General features: G+C 44.3%; 14 non-coding genes across 14 annotated transcripts; 10 read left to right on the plus strand and 4 right to left on the minus strand.

The window, feature by feature from the left end:
- The first annotated feature begins 255 nt into the window (after positions 1-255).
- Positions 256-337, plus strand: Trnal-aag (transfer RNA leucine (anticodon AAG)). Its single transcript has one exon. It is a non-coding gene; the product is annotated as a tRNA-Leu (tRNA).
- A 644-nt stretch (positions 338-981) lies between these two features.
- On the plus strand, positions 982-1061 carry Trnal-uag (transfer RNA leucine (anticodon UAG)). The gene has a single exon. It is a non-coding gene; the product is annotated as a tRNA-Leu (tRNA).
- A 1198-nt stretch (positions 1062-2259) lies between these two features.
- On the plus strand, positions 2260-2341 carry Trnal-aag (transfer RNA leucine (anticodon AAG)). Its single transcript has one exon. It is a non-coding gene; the product is annotated as a tRNA-Leu (tRNA).
- Positions 2342-2597: 256 nt separating this feature from the next.
- Positions 2598-2669, minus strand: Trnae-cuc (transfer RNA glutamic acid (anticodon CUC)). The gene has a single exon. It is a non-coding gene; the product is annotated as a tRNA-Glu (tRNA).
- A 372-nt stretch (positions 2670-3041) lies between these two features.
- Trnal-uag (transfer RNA leucine (anticodon UAG)) lies at positions 3042-3121 on the plus strand. The gene has a single exon. It is a non-coding gene; the product is annotated as a tRNA-Leu (tRNA).
- Positions 3122-8962: 5841 nt separating this feature from the next.
- Trnal-aag (transfer RNA leucine (anticodon AAG)) lies at positions 8963-9044 on the plus strand. Its single transcript has one exon. It is a non-coding gene; the product is annotated as a tRNA-Leu (tRNA).
- A 256-nt stretch (positions 9045-9300) lies between these two features.
- Trnae-cuc (transfer RNA glutamic acid (anticodon CUC)) lies at positions 9301-9372 on the minus strand. Its single transcript has one exon. It is a non-coding gene; the product is annotated as a tRNA-Glu (tRNA).
- Positions 9373-9744: 372 nt separating this feature from the next.
- Trnal-uag (transfer RNA leucine (anticodon UAG)) lies at positions 9745-9824 on the plus strand. Its single transcript has one exon. It is a non-coding gene; the product is annotated as a tRNA-Leu (tRNA).
- A 1198-nt stretch (positions 9825-11022) lies between these two features.
- Positions 11023-11104, plus strand: Trnal-aag (transfer RNA leucine (anticodon AAG)). The gene has a single exon. It is a non-coding gene; the product is annotated as a tRNA-Leu (tRNA).
- A 256-nt stretch (positions 11105-11360) lies between these two features.
- Positions 11361-11432, minus strand: Trnae-cuc (transfer RNA glutamic acid (anticodon CUC)). The gene has a single exon. It is a non-coding gene; the product is annotated as a tRNA-Glu (tRNA).
- Positions 11433-11804: 372 nt separating this feature from the next.
- Trnal-uag (transfer RNA leucine (anticodon UAG)) lies at positions 11805-11884 on the plus strand. The gene has a single exon. It is a non-coding gene; the product is annotated as a tRNA-Leu (tRNA).
- Positions 11885-13082: 1198 nt separating this feature from the next.
- Positions 13083-13164, plus strand: Trnal-aag (transfer RNA leucine (anticodon AAG)). Its single transcript has one exon. It is a non-coding gene; the product is annotated as a tRNA-Leu (tRNA).
- Positions 13165-13420: 256 nt separating this feature from the next.
- Trnae-cuc (transfer RNA glutamic acid (anticodon CUC)) lies at positions 13421-13492 on the minus strand. The gene has a single exon. It is a non-coding gene; the product is annotated as a tRNA-Glu (tRNA).
- Positions 13493-13864: 372 nt separating this feature from the next.
- On the plus strand, positions 13865-13944 carry Trnal-uag (transfer RNA leucine (anticodon UAG)). Its single transcript has one exon. It is a non-coding gene; the product is annotated as a tRNA-Leu (tRNA).
- The last annotated feature ends 596 nt before the right edge of the window (positions 13945-14540 follow it).

The following is a 14540-nucleotide window of genomic DNA, read 5'->3' on the forward strand; positions in this document are numbered from 1 at the left end:
TTGAGGTATGGGTGTTGAAAGCCATTCGACTGAACCGTGGACAAAAATATCGTTGCGGTCACTGCATCGCAGTACGAACACGGCAAGGCCATTACGCGAATCGTTAAGGACGGAAAACTGATGCGACTTGGCGATTTACAAAGATTCTTAAAAAATTTCGATAACTTGAGCATCAATTGTCAGGGTGCTGAGCGGGCTAAAACTAGTATTATGCATCTACTCACGCCTGAACACTCGCATCAGCTGATGGCATGAGGTAGTGTGGCTGAGCGGTCTAAGGCGCTGGTTTAAGGCACCAGTCCCTTCGGGGGTGTGGGTTTGAATCCCACCGCTGCCAATTAATTTTACTCGCCGATGTTAGAAGAAGTTTTACCAAGATGACGCGAGAGGCATGAAGTTAAACAAGATGATGAATATGAATAACGAAGATGCCATTGAAATAATCCTCGCGTGTATATCGTTTTGTCACGGATTGAAACAATTTCATCGCACCAACTATAATTATAATTTATTTGACTTGAAACTTACATAATTAAGTCCCCAGACGGGGAATCGAACCCCGGCCACAGCGGTGAGAGCACCAGATCCTAACCATTAGACCACCTGGGATGGCTGACTATGGCAAATGGCCAGAGATAATACGCAGCAGAGCAATTATCGTAAATGATAACTTCTTAGTAATTGAATGCCGGAATATTTTGACTCTTTTCATCACCATCTCGATGGGATTGTCCTTGCCATGATAATTAGATAAGGATAACGCTTAGGCCATGCCTTCTTTAATCGGCGGCGTAATGCTGACTCTGTTAAATTAGCATTGATCAAATATACGAGTAGCATAGCACTTCGGGATTCAAAAAATCTCGCAGCAAAACCATTGATGGTTGATGAGGCTGTACTCTTATCTGACAAAATTGCTCAATTACCAAGCCATTCGAAGTTTCGCCAATACGGCATCCATATTTTTCTGGCATCACCGTGGGTAGCATGGCCGAGTGGTCTAAGGTGCTGGTTTTAGGCACCAGTCCGAAAGGGCGTGGGTTCGAATCCCACTGCTGCCAAATGTTTTATCGCGAAATGAGGAGTATTCTCGCTCGTTTTTGGTGTCAGTTCTTCCCGCAAAAAACGCGCGAAGTGTTGCGAGAAGCGCGTATTTAAGACTCGCGATAATGTGCAATGCGAATGATGATAGGACGTCTCGCGGACGGTTGCAATGAAGTTTTTGATGCGAAACCAAGGAAAAAACTCGTTGATGAAATCACATACGATGCAATGACGAAATCGTTCTATTGATCGTAAGCGTGAGGAGCAACAAAGCGAGCGTTGGCGCATGCCCAGTCGCGTCTCCTAGTGTAGTTTAGTTCGCAAAAAATTACTGCCTTTTCGGACTCTCGTCATGAAGTTTTACACCAACTGTAAATTTGTCGTTTTGCGGAAGCGAAATATTTTAAAAACTCGTACAGCCCGTAGCGGGTAAATGTATTGCGCGGAGAATACAAAAGACACAGGAAGAAACACATCTTCCCAGACGGGGATTGAACTCCGACCGTGGCGGTGAAAACGCCGGATCCTAACCACTAGGTCACCTGATATAAAACTGATGACGACCCGCCCAGCGCATATGGCATTGCTCCGTGGAAGCCATATTTTCATGTAAAACCTCGCCTGTTCGAAAACTTATGTCACGCATTAGCATTCCATGCTTACATACGCGTACCTTAGCGATCGTGCTCGTCGCCAGGACACCCGAGTTTTCTCTCGCTGTTTCCGTAATGGCTCCACCGATCCGTTACATAAAAAGCGGGCTCGAGAAAGTTTTGAATCTTGGTCGCCGTCGTATACCGATAATTAGAAAATATGTAGTTTCAAAACGCTATGAAAGTAGAAGCTTGGCTGTTTGTAGCGCATCCTACAGCCTCAAAAGGCTGTTTCCGAATCCGCTTTTCAGTGGCACTGTTCACCGACGCTCGATAAAGATTAGAAATATAGCGAGAACGTACGTCTTGAGGTATTGGTGTTGAATGCAGTTCGATTGAACCGTGGACAAAGATATCGTTGCGGTCACTGCGTCGCAGTACGAACACGGCAAGGCCATTACGCGAATTGTTAAGGACGGAAAACTGATGCGACTTGGCGATTTACAATGATTGTGAAAACATTTCGCGAAAATTGAGCATCAATTGTCAGGGTGCTGAGCGGGCTAAAACTAGTATTACGCATCTACTCACGCCTGAAAACTCGCATCAGCTGATGGTATGAGGTAGTGTGGCCGAGCGGTCTAAGGCGCTGGTTTAAGGCACCAGTCCCTTCGGGGGCGTGGGTTCGAATCCCACCGCTGCCAATTATTTTTACTCGCCGATGTTAGAAGAAGTTTTAGCAAGATGACGCGAAAGGTGTAAAGTTAAACAAGATGATGAATGAAAAATGAAGATGGTGTCGAAATAATCCTCGCGTGTATATCGTTTTGTCACGGATTGAAACATATTCGTCGCGCCAACTATAACTATAATTATAACTATAACTATAATTTATTTGACTTGAAACTTACAGAAATAATGTTATCACTCAATAAAATTTTGTAAAACAAAGGAGAAGAGTTCCCAGATGGGGAATCGAACCCCGGCCACGGCGGTGAGAGCGCCGGATCCTAACCACTAGACCACCTGGGATGGCTGACTATGGCAAATGGCCAGAGATAATACGCAGCAGAGCAATTATCGTAAATGATAACTTCTTAGTAATTGAATGCCGGAATATTTTGACTCTTTTCATCACCATCTCGATGGGATAGTCCTTGCCATGATAATTAGATAAGGATAACGCTTAGGCCATGCCTTCTTTAATCGGCGGCGTAATGCTGACTCTGTTAAATTAGCATTGATCAAATATACGAGTAGCATAGCACTTCGGGATTCAAAAAATCTCGCAGCAAAACCATTGATGGTTGATGAGGCTGTACTCTTATCTGACAAAATTGCTCAATTACCAAGCCATTCGAAGTTTCGCCAATACGGCATCCATATTTTTCTGGCATCACCGTGGGTAGCATGGCCGAGTGGTCTAAGGCGCTGGTTTTAGGCACCAGTCCGAAAGGGCGTGGGTTCGAATCCCACTGCTGCCAAATGTTTTATCGCGAAATGAGGAGTATTCTCGCTCGTTTTTGGTGTCAGTTCTTCCCGCAAACAACGCGCGAAGTGTTGCGGGAAGCGCGTATTTAAGACTCGCGATAATGTGCAATGCGAATGATGATAGGACGTCTCGCGGACGGTTGCAATGAAGGTTTTGCTAAGAAACCAAGTGTTACATATTAGCTGTGCAGTCAGCTTTCTTTTAGCTGTGCTATAATCGCATAATTGTCTAATAACCCATAGCTATGGGCTTGCTAACTAAGTCAGTTCCTTTATGTGCTTCTTACCTGTTAGCTGTGTTTTCTGTGATACAAGACTTATTGTGATAATACAATACAACAACTACAATACAACAACTGGTGTCAGGAACGAACATTGTGGACTCACAGCCAGCATTTTTCTATTGTCTTGCTATGGATCCTAACATAAAAGCTTTGATCGATGCTATGCAGAAACAGCAACAACAGTTCCAGCAGCGAAACGCTGATCTACAGAAGCAGTTTATCTCCTTGTTTGAAGCTACCAAGAGTGATAGTGCTGCATCAATACCAGTAGCTGTCGCCATACCCAAGTTTGAAGCATACAACAGGGGTAAAGAAAAATGGAACCAGTACCTTCAACGTTTCAATCAGCACTTTAATGTGTATCGGGTGGTAGATGACAGTCAGAAACGAGCATGCTTACTATCTTGGGTAGGAGCTGAGACATACGACTTGTTGTCAAACTTATTTGGCGCAGAGGATATTACAAGCAAGTCATTTACTGAGTTGTCGGAGAAACTTAATGAACACTTTGCAGATACCATACATGTTCAGGCAGCAAGATTTGAATTTTCTCAATGTAAGATGAAGACTGGTCAGTCCTATGTTGATTGGGCTGCAGAACTTCGTGGACTCGCACGGCACTGTGCTTTCACGTGCAAAAGCACAGGCTGTGGCACTAGTTATGTTGATGAACAAATTCGTGACATAATCATTAAAGAGACGCCACATGCTGATGTACGTCGCCAGTGTCTACTTGATGCTGATCCCTCTCTTAATGATGTTCTTAAGAAGGCTACAGCATTCATCAAGACAACGGAGACCGATAAAATTCTCAAGGGGGAGACAACTTCTCCAACTATCGAAGACACAGTAAACAAAATGTCAGGTCAGTACAAGCAAAGATCACGCCGAGGTCAACAAACCATTGGAAAGCAACAAGCTAATGCACAGAACACAGGTATGTTGAAGTCTTGCCCTAGCTGTTACATTAAACATGACAGAAAAAATTGTCCCTGCAGAGCATTTGTCTGCAGGAAATGTGAGGTCAAAGGTCACATTGAGGCTGTCTGTATGGCTAAGACAGCAACACAAAGTCAGACAGAACAGTCTGCTAGGACAGTTGAAAACTCTGTGTTAAGTGTGCTCACTGATGCAAGTGAACCTTATCATTCAGTACATGCAGTTTCAGATAATCTTTTCCAACGAGTCAATAGAAAGGTTTGGATCAAAACTGTTGTCAATGGTCATGATGCAATGTTTCAATGGGACACAGGGGCTACTTGCTCTATAGTTGATTTGCAAGGCTACCAAAGTCTTGGATCACCCCCCCTCTTACCTGTCAGTACCCATCTTAAAGCATATGGGCAGAGTGAGTTACAGATTAAAGGACAATGTTCAGTTAGTGTGAAGGTAGGAGATGTGGAAAAACAAAATCTCAAACTTCTTGTTGTAAACACAACACAAGGCTCAAACCTTTTTGGTCTAGATTGGAGTGACAAATTCGGTCTCTCTCAGCAGGGGCTAGCTATATTGACACAGGGTAGTTGTGATGTTACCTGTACTGTCACAGGAAGTAACCCTACTGGATTTAGGGACAAAATCGCTGCACTCTCCTCTAAGTACTCTGATGTCTTCAAGACAGGTCTTGGCCGATGTAAAAAGGTAAAAGTACCAGTACGCTTGAAACCAGGAAGCACACCAAGCTTTTCTAAACCTCGTGTAGTGCCATTCTCTAGACGCCAAGCTGTAAAAGAAGAGCTAGATCGATTAGTTAAAGCTGGTGTTTTGGAACATGTGGACTTTAGTGATTATGCTGCTCCAATAGTAGCAGTTTCCAAACCAAATGGAAGAGTGCGTATATGTGGTGATTTCAAGATGTTGAACCAACAAATATCAATTGATCAACACCCATTACCAAGCCTTGAAGAGTTGCTAGAGAAGTTGAGAGGCGGGGTACACTTTTCCAAGATAGACCTGGCAGATGCCTACTTGCAACTAGAGTTAGATGATAATGCAAAGAAGTTGTGTGTCATCAACACTCAATGTGGTTTGTTTCGCTACAACAGGATGTGTTTTGGATTGGCATCAAGCCCTGCACAGTTTCAGCGATGCATGGACTCAATGATTGCTGACTTACCTGGAGTTGCAGCATACTTGGATGATCTGATTGTCACTGGTAGCAGTGAGAGTGAGCACTGGTCTAACCTCGACAAACTCTTAGCTAGACTACAGGAGTATGGGCTCCGCATACAAAGAGAGAAATGCGAGTTCTTTAAGAATGCTGTTGAATACCTAGGTCACATAATAGACAAGAACGGCAAGACTCCCTCGAATTCTGCAATAGAGGCTATTGAACAGCTTCCACGACCACAGAACTTACAACAGCTACAGGCGTTTTTGGGCAAGATCAACTATTATGGCTCATACATTGCTGACCTGTCTAGCAAAGCAGCCCCCCTCTACAAGTTTCTTCGTGAAAATGTCGAGTTTGACTGGACTGACGAGTGTGACAAGGCCTTCCATGTTCTTAAAGAAAGTGTCATCAAGGCTACCAAACTTACCCATTTTGACCAGAGTAAACCGCTGGTTCTAGCAACAGACGCATCTAACTATGGAATTGGGGCAGTACTCCTACAAGAGGAAAATGGAGCTGAAAGACCACTAGCACATGCATCAAAGACATTGAGCGTGCACCAAAAGAATTACTCACAGATAGAGAAAGAAGCGCTTTCTATCATCTATGGAGTGACTAAGTTTAGACAGTATCTATATGGGAGACGTTTCACGCTCATTACTGATCATAAACCCCTGGTTGCCATGTTTTCACCAGAAAAGAATATCCCCGTTTTAACAGCTCAGCGACTGCAGAGATGGGCCCTCACACTGATGGCTTATCAGTATGACATCAGGTACAAACCTACAGCACAGCACGGCAATGCAGATGGCTTGTCCAGGTTACCTATAGGGGCAGACCCGAAGTTTGACCATGATGAAGAGAAGGAGAGCATTGAGGTCTCACACACTATACAAGAGGAGCTCGATCATGGTCCCCTTGACGATGAGGCTGTTAAACAAGAAACCATGAAAGACACATCACTACAGATAGTGAAAGAGTGGATACTGAATGGCCTTTGGCCCAGTAAGCTTACAGCTAGCTATGAACATTTGCGGCCATATTGGAATATGAGGGAGTCTCTTTTTGTTCATGGGGAGGCTGTGCTTTTGCAACGTGATGGCACTACTAGAGTTGTCATTCCACAGGCTCTGAAGAGTAAAGTGTTAGACTTGCTGCATACATCACACTGGGGTGTAGAAAGAGTAAAACAGCTTGCTCGTCGATACGCATGGTGGCCTAGCATCAATGCAGACATAGAACAGCTAATCAAAGCTTGTGAACCTTGCCGAATCTGTGCTAATGACCCAGCCAAGACTTACCAAAGTTGGCCGTCCACCCAACTACCATGGGAACGAATTCATTTGGATTATGCAGGACCTTTTAAAGGTCAGATGTGGTTGGTTTGTGTAGATGCACATTCCCGATATCCGTACGTTGCTATGCTAGATGTAGGAAAAACTACTTCTAAGGACACAATTGGCGTGCTACGACAGATCTTTGTACATGAAGGTCTTCCTCGGACTATTGTTACAGACAACGGCCCACAATTCGTGTCAAATGAATTTGACCAGTTCTGCACCATGCATGGCATTAAACATATAACATCTCCCGCATTCCATCCTGCATCGAATGGAGAAGCGGAGAGATTTGTCCAGACTCTTAAGCAATCTGTAGAGAAGAATTGTGCAGGAGGGGAGAAAATCAAGACTGCCCTACAACTGTTTTTAACCACTTACAGATGTTTACCTCATCCCTCTTTGAACTGGAAATCACCTGCTGAAGTTCTACATGGACGACAGCCGAGAAATACTCTGACCTTGCTGAAACCAATTCAGAACAAGAAAACTCTTTCACCAGGTCAAGCATCTTCTACATCATCACGGTATGAAGTAGACTCTTTGGTTTATGCAAGGAACTATAGCTCTGGACCTAAGTGGATACCTGGAACGATAATTAACAAGCTGGGTAACATACTGTATGCTGTGCGAACAGACCGTGGTGTATGGAGACGACATGCCAATCAGCTACAAGCTAGACTTCAAGTTAATGATACATCGACCAATGACAATATCATCACAGCTTCAAATGATTTTAACATCCAACCTGCCCAATCTGTACCTGATGAGAGGCCAGTACAAAGTCCCAGATATCCTACTCGTAATAGAAGACGACCTGATTACTATGACAGTTCTAAGTTCTAACAAGGTCATGACTAACCATAAACTCAGAATAGTGAGGGAGATGTGTTACATATTAGCTGTGCAGTCAGCTTTCTTTTAGCTGTGCTATAATCGCATAATTGTCTAATAACCCATAGCTATGGGCTTGCTAACTAAGTCAGTTCCTTTATGTGCTTCTTACCTGTTAGCTGTGTTTTCTGTGATACAAGACTTATTGTGATAATACAATACAACAACTACAATACAACACCAAGAAAAAAGCTCGTTGATGAAATCACATACGATGCAATGACGAAATCGTTCTATTGATCGTAAGCGTGAGGAGCAACAAAGCGAGCGTTGGCGCATGCCCAGTCGCGTCTCCTAGTGTAGTTTAGTTCGCAAAAAATTACTGCCTTTTCGGACTCTCGTCATGAAGTTTTACACCAACTGTAAATTTGTCGTTTTGCGGAAGCGAAATATTTTAAAAACTCGTACAGCCCGTAGCGGGTAAATGTATTGCGCGGAGAATACAAAAGACACAGGAAGAAACACATCTTCCCAGACGGGGATTGAACTCCGACCGTGGCGGTGAAAACGCCGGATCCTAACCACTAGGTCACCTGATATAAAACTGATGACGACCCGCCCAGCGCATATGGCATTGCTCCGTGGAAGCCATATTTTCATGTAAAACCTCGCCTGTTCGAAAACTTATGTCACGCATTAGCATTCCATGCTTACATACGCGTACCTTAGCGATCGTGCTCGTCGCCAGGACACCCGAGTTTTCTCTCGCTGTTTCCGTAATGGCTCCACCGATCCGTTACATAAAAAGCGGGCTCGAGAAAGTTTTGAATCTTGGTCGCCGTCGTATACCGATAATTAGAAAATATGTAGTTTCAAAACGCTATGAAAGTAGAAGCTTGGCTGTTTGTAGCGCATCCTACAGCCTCAAAAGGCTGTTTCCGAATCCGCTTTTCAGTGGCACTGTTCACCGACGCTCGATAAAGATTAGAAATATAGCGAGAACGTACGTCTTGAGGTATTGGTGTTGAATGCAGTTCGATTGAACCGTGGACAAAGATATCGTTGCGGTCACTGCGTCGCAGTACGAACACGGCAAGGCCATTACGCGAATTGTTAAGGACGGAAAACTGATGCGACTTGGCGATTTACAATGATTGTGAAAACATTTCGCGAAAATTGAGCATCAATTGTCAGGGTGCTGAGCGGGCTAAAACTAGTATTACGCATCTACTCACGCCTGAAAACTCGCATCAGCTGATGGTATGAGGTAGTGTGGCCGAGCGGTCTAAGGCGCTGGTTTAAGGCACCAGTCCCTTCGGGGGCGTGGGTTCAAATCCCACCGCTGCCAATTATTTTTACTCGCCGATGTTAGAAGAAGTTTTAGCAAGATGACGCGAAAGGTGTAAAGTTAAACAAGATGATGAATGAAAAATGAAGATGGTGTCGAAATAATCCTCGCGTGTATATCGTTTTGTCACGGATTGAAACATATTCGTCGCGCCAACTATAACTATAATTATAACTATAACTATAATTTATTTGACTTGAAACTTACAGAAATAATGTTATCACTCAATAAAATTTTGTAAAACAAAGGAGAAGAGTTCCCAGACGGGGAATCGAACCCCGACCACGGCGGTGAGAGCGCCGGATCCTAACCACTAGACCACCTGGGATGGCTGACTATGGCAAATGGCCAGAGATAATACGCAGCAGAGCAATTATCGTAAATGATAACTTCTTAGTAATTGAATGCCGGAATATTTTGACTCTTTTCATCACCATCTCGATGGGATAGTCCTTGCCATGATAATTAGATAAGGATAACGCTTAGGCCATGCCTTCTTTAATCGGCGGCGTAATGCTGACTCTGTTAAATTAGCATTGATCAAATATACGAGTAGCATAGCACTTCGGGATTCAAAAAATCTCGCAGCAAAACCATTGATGGTTGATGAGGCTGTACTCTTATCTGACAAAATTGCTCAATTACCAAGCCATTCGAAGTTTCGCCAATACGGCATCCATATTTTTCTGGCATCACCGTGGGTAGCATGGCCGAGTGGTCTAAGGCGCTGGTTTTAGGCACCAGTCCGAAAGGGTGTGGGTTCGAATCCCACTGCTGCCAAATGTTTTATCGCGAAATGAGGAGTATTCTCGCTCGTTTTTGGTGTCAGTTCTTCCCGCAAACAACGCGCGAAGTGTTGCGGGAAGCGCGTATTTAAGACTCGCGATAATGTGCAATGCGAATGATGATAGGACGTCTCGCGGACGGTTGCAATGAAGGTTTTGATACGAAACCAAGAAAAAAACTCGTTGATGAAATCACATACGATGCAATGACGAAATCGTTCTATTGATCGTAAGCGTGAGGAGCAACAAAGCGAGCGTTGGCGCATGCCCAGTCGCGTCTCCTAGTGTAGTTTAGTTCGCAAAAAATTACTGCCTTTTCGGACTCTCGTCATGAAGTTTTACACAAACTGTAAATTTGTCGTTTTGCGGAAGCGAAATATTTTAAAAACTCGTACAGCCCGTAGCGGGTAAATGTATTGCGCGGAGAATACAAAAGACACAGGAAGAAACACATCTTCCCAGACGGGGATTGAACTCCGACCGTGGCGGTGAAAACGCCGGATCCTAACCACTAGGTCACCTGATATAAAACTGATGACGACCCGCCCAGCGCATATGGCATTGCTCCGTGGAAGCCATATTTTCATGTAAAACCTCGCCTGTTCGAAAACTTATGTCACGCATTAGCATTCCATGCTTACATACGCGTACCTTAGCGATCGCGCTCGTCGCCAGGACACCCGAGTTTTCTCTCGCTGTTTCCGTAATGGCTCCACCGATCCGTTACATAAAAAGCGGGCGCGAGAAAGTTTTGAATCTTGGTCGCCGTCGTATACCGATAATTAGAAAATATGTAGTTTCAAAACGCTATGAAAGTAGAAGCTTGGCTGTTTGCAGCGCATCCTACAGCCTCAAAAGGCTGTTTCCGAATCCGCTTTTCAGTGGCACTGTTCACCGACGCTCGATAAAGATTAGAAATATAGCGAGAACGTACGTCTTGAGGTATTGGTGTTGAATGCAGTTCGATTGAACCGTGGACAAAGATATCGTTGCGGTCACTGCGTCGCAATACGAACACGGCAAGGCCATTACGCGAATTGTTAAGGACGGAAAACTGATGCGACTTGGCGATTTACAATGATTGTGAAAACACTTCGCGAAAATTGAGCATCAATTGTCAGGGTGCTGAGGGGGCTAAAACTAGTATTACGCATCTACTCACGCCTGAAAACTCGCATCAGCTGATGGTATGAGGTAGTGTGGTCGAGCGGTCTAAGGCGCTGGTTTAAGGCACCAGTCCCTTCGGGGGCGTGGGTTCGAATCCCACCGCTGCCAATTATTTTTACTCGCCGATGTTAGAAGAAGTTTTAGCAAGATGACGCGAAAAGTGTAAAGTTAAACAAGATGATGAATGAAAAATGAAGATGGTGTCGAAATAATCCTCGCGTGTATATCGTTTTGTCACGGATTAAAACATATTCGTCGCGCCAACTATAACTATAATTATAACTATAACTATAATTTATTTGACTTGAAACTTACAGAAATAATGTTATCACTCAATAAAATTTTGTAAAACAAAGGAGAAGAGTTCCCAGATGGGGAATCGAACCCCGGCCACGGCGGTGAGAGCGCCGGATCCTAACCACTAGACCACCTGGGATGGCTGACTATGGCAAATGGCCAGAGATAATACGCAGCAGAGCAATTATCGTAAATGATAACTTCTTAGTAATTGAATGCCGGAATATTTTGACTCTTTTCATCACCATCTCGATGGGATAGTCCTTGCCATGATAATTAGATAAGGATAACGCTTAGGCCATGCCTTCTTTAATCGGCGGCGTAATGCTGACTCTGTTAAATTAGCATTGATCAAATATACGAGTAGCATAGCACTTCGGGATTCAAAAAATCTCGCAGCAAAACCATTGATGGTTGATGAGGCTGTACTCTTATCTGACAAAATTGCTCAATTACCAAGCCATTCGAAGTTTCGCCAATACGGCATCCATATTTTTCTGGCATCACCGTGGGTAGCATGGCCGAGTGGTCTAAGGCGCTGGTTTTAGGCACCAGTCCGAAAGGGTGTGGGTTCGAATCCCACTGCTGCCAAATGTTTTATCGCGAAATGAGGAGTATTCTCGCTCGTTTTTGGTGTCAGTTCTTCCCGCAAACAACGCGCGAAGTGTTGCGGGAAGCGCGTATTTAAGACTCGCGATAATGTGCAATGCGAATGATGATAGGACGTCTCGCGGACGGTTGCAATGAAGGTTTTGCTAAGAAACCAAGAAAAAAGCTCGTTGATGAAATCACATACGATGCAATGACGAAATCGTTCTATTGATCGTAAGCGTGAGGAGCAACAAAGCGAGCGTTGGCGCATGCCCAGTCGCGTCTCCTAGTGTAGTTTAGTTCGCAAAAAATTACTGCCTTTTCGGACTCTCGTCATGAAGTTTTACACCAACTGTAAATTTGTCGTTTTGCGGAAGCGAAATATTTTAAAAACTCGTACAGCCCGTAGCGGGTAAATGTATTGCGCGGAGAATACAAAAGACACAGGAAGAAACACATCTTCCCAGACGGGGATTGAACTCCGACCGTGGCGGTGAAAACGCCGGATCCTAACCACTAGGTCACCTGATATAAAACTGATGACGACCCGCCCAGCGCATATGGCATTGCTCCGTGGAAGCCATATTTTCATGTAAAACCTCGCCTGTTCGAAAACTTATGTCACGCATTAGCATTCCATGCTTACATACGCGTACCTTAGCGATCGTGCTCGTCGCCAGGACACCCGAGTTTTCTCTCGCTGTTTCCGTAATGGCTCCACCGATCCGTTACATAAAAAGCGGGCTCGAGAAAGTTTTGAATCTTGGTCGCCGTCGTATACCGATAATTAGAAAATATGTAGTTTCAAAACGCTATGAAAGTAGAAGCTTGGCTGTTTGTAGCGCATCCTACAGCCTCAAAAGGCTGTTTCCGAATCCGCTTTTCAGTGGCACTGTTCACCGACGCTCGATAAAGATTAGAAATATAGCGAGAACGTACGTCTTGAGGTATTGGTGTTGAATGCAGTTCGATTGAACCGTGGACAAAGATATCGTTGCGGTCACTGCGTCGCAGTACGAACACGGCAAGGCCATTACGCGAATTGTTAAGGACGGAAAACTGATGCGACTTGGCGATTTACAATGATTGTGAAAACATTTCGCGAAAATTGAGCATCAATTGTCAGGGTGCTGAGCGGGCTAAAACTAGTATTACGCATCTACTCACGCCTGAAAACTCGCATCAGCTGATGGTATGAGGTAGTGTGGCCGAGCGGTCTAAGGCGCTGGTTTAAGGCACCAGTCCCTTCGGGGGCGTGGGTTCGAATCCCACCGCTGCCAATTATTTTTACTCGCCGATGTTAGAAGAAGTTTTAGCAAGATGACGCGAAAGGTGTAAAGTTAAACAAGATGATGAATGAAAAATGAAGATGGTGTCGAAATAATCCTCGCGTGTATATCGTTTTGTCACGGATTGAAACATATTCGTCGCGCCAACTATAACTATAATTATAACTATAACTATAATTTATTTGACTTGAAACTTACAGAAATAATGTTATCACTCAATAAAATTTTGTAAAACAAAGGAGAAGAGTTCCCAGATGGGGAATCGAACCCCGGCCACGGCGGTGAGAGCGCCGGATCCTAACCACTAGACCACCTGGGATGGCTGACTATGGCAAATGGCCAGAGATAATACGCAGCAGAGCAATTATCGTAAATGATAACTTCTTAGTAATTGAATGCCGGAATATTTTGACTCTTTTCATCACCATCTCGATGGGATAGTCCTTGCCATGATAATTAGATAAGGATAACGCTTAGGCCATGCCTTCTTTAATCGGCGGCGTAATGCTGACTCTGTTAAATTAGCATTGATCAAATATACGAGTAGCATAGCACTTCGGGATTCAAAAAATCTCGCAGCAAAACCATTGATGGTTGATGAGGCTGTACTCTTATCTGACAAAATTGCTCAATTACCAAGCCATTCGAAGTTTCGCCAATACGGCATCCATATTTTTCTGGCATCACCGTGGGTAGCATGGCCGAGTGGTCTAAGGCGCTGGTTTTAGGCACCAGTCCGAAAGGGTGTGGGTTCGAATCCCACTGCTGCCAAATGTTTTATCGCGAAATGAGGAGTATTCTCGCTCGTTTTTGGTGTCAGTTCTTCCCGCAAACAACGCGCGAAGTGTTGCGGGAAGCGCGTATTTAAGACTCGCGATAATGTGCAATGCGAATGATGATAGGACGTCTCGCGGACGGTTGCAATGAAGGTTTTGATACGAAACCAAGAAAAAAACTCGTTGATGAAATCACATACGATGCAATGACGAAATCGTTCTATTGATCGTAAGCGTGAGGAGCAACAAAGCGAGCGTTGGCGCATGCCCAGTCGCGTCTCCTAGTGTAGTTTAGTTCGCAAAAAATTACTGCCTTTTCGGACTCTCGTCATGAAGTTTTACACAAACTGTAAATTTGTCGTTTTGCGGAAGCGAAATATTTTAAAAACTCGTACAGCCCGTAGCGGGTAAATGTATTGCGCGGAGAATACAAAAGACACAGGAAGAAACACATCTTCCCAGACGGGGATTGAACTCCGACCGTGGCGGTGAAAACGCCGGATCCTAACCACTAGGTCACCTGATATAAAACTGATGACGACCCGCCCAGCGCATATGGCATTGCTCCGTGGAAGCCATATTTTCATGTAA

This window comes from Watersipora subatra, chromosome 4 (assembly GCF_963576615.1).
Source record: "Watersipora subatra chromosome 4, tzWatSuba1.1, whole genome shotgun sequence".
In the NCBI taxonomy this organism is placed as follows: Eukaryota; Metazoa; Bryozoa; class Gymnolaemata; order Cheilostomatida; family Watersiporidae; genus Watersipora; species Watersipora subatra.